This window comes from Arachis ipaensis, chromosome B07 (genome assembly GCF_000816755.2).
Source record: "Arachis ipaensis cultivar K30076 chromosome B07, Araip1.1, whole genome shotgun sequence".
NCBI classification, from domain to species: Eukaryota; Viridiplantae; Streptophyta; class Magnoliopsida; order Fabales; family Fabaceae; genus Arachis; species Arachis ipaensis.
In genome coordinates this window covers 5,484,522-5,485,843 of record NC_029791.2, presented here as the reverse complement: position 1 = coordinate 5,485,843, position 1,322 = coordinate 5,484,522, and positions in this window count along the sequence as shown.

The window sequence follows — 1,322 nt, the reverse complement described above, 5'->3', positions numbered from 1 at the left end:
AACTAAAGATTAATTCGTTACAGATGAGCTTTATTTAAAGATTTGTTATTGGTCAATAAATTACTAAATGCACGAGACAGAATTCGAATTTTCAATATTTTTTTAAACGAATAAATGAACTAATCACTCGACCAATCTAAATTGATTAAAAAATATACGTATATTATTGCACTATTTTCATCATTTTTATCAAAAACAGAAACTGAAATGCTATTTGAGTTATGAGTATATAAACAAAATTTCCCAACACAAAAGCTAATTTAAAAATAATTTTCAAAAATTGAAACCTTCAATCCTGTGGATAAAGTTCACATAAAATCTAGCCCATTTTTGTCAAGCTAATTTTCATTGGTTGAATTTCCATCCTTTATTGTTCTTATCATTACACCTACTTTTTATCTGTCTTCTAATGCCAAAATTAGTATAATGGGAGTTACTTTATTTATTTTATTTTTATTTTGTTAGATATTTCTCTAGGTATAAGCCAAAATATAAAAAATAAAAATCAAAGATACTAAATTAACCTAGGGGTGAGCACGAGTCGTTGGTACTCGATTACCCGTCTGAACTCAAACCGAATCAATTAAATTGGTTCTGGAACTAATGGATAATCAGATCCAATCCGAACCAAACCAATGACTCTCTCTAGTAACTAGTTCGAATAACAGTTTTGGTGGCGCAGAATCCGAACCAACCTGTAGACCCGACCATATATTAATTAAATAAAAAATAAAATTAAAAAAAAAAAAAATATATATATATATATATGCCTTTTAGTATGGTTAAATTTTAATGTGTTTAGTATTTAATATGTTTGAATTTTAATGTGTTTAATTTTTAATATATTTAGTGTTTAACATATTTAGATTATTTCTATTAATGTTACATGTTTATTATATTTACAGAATTTTTAAGATAAAAATTTTATTTTTTTTAAATTTTTTTTATGAATTTCTGTTTCATCGAATATTCAATTATTCGAATCGAACTAATCTATTTTTAGTCAGTTTAGTTTGATTCGAATACAAAAAAAAAATATAAATTTAAACCAAACTGAACCAATTACAACTCAATTAATTCGATTCTAATTTCACCTTAAATCTGAACCAATTTATCTGTACTCACCCCTAATTAACCTTTAAAAAAAAAGAGCAACAAATAGATAAATATTATGCTTAGTAATTCTGTTGCTTCTTGCCACCAGCATAACAAAGTAATTATTTGGAGTCCATAGTCATTATACAAGGGTATAGAGTAACAATAACTAAGTTGAGTGAACGCAATTTAAATAAACGTTAAAAGTTTAAATTTTGCTTTATATA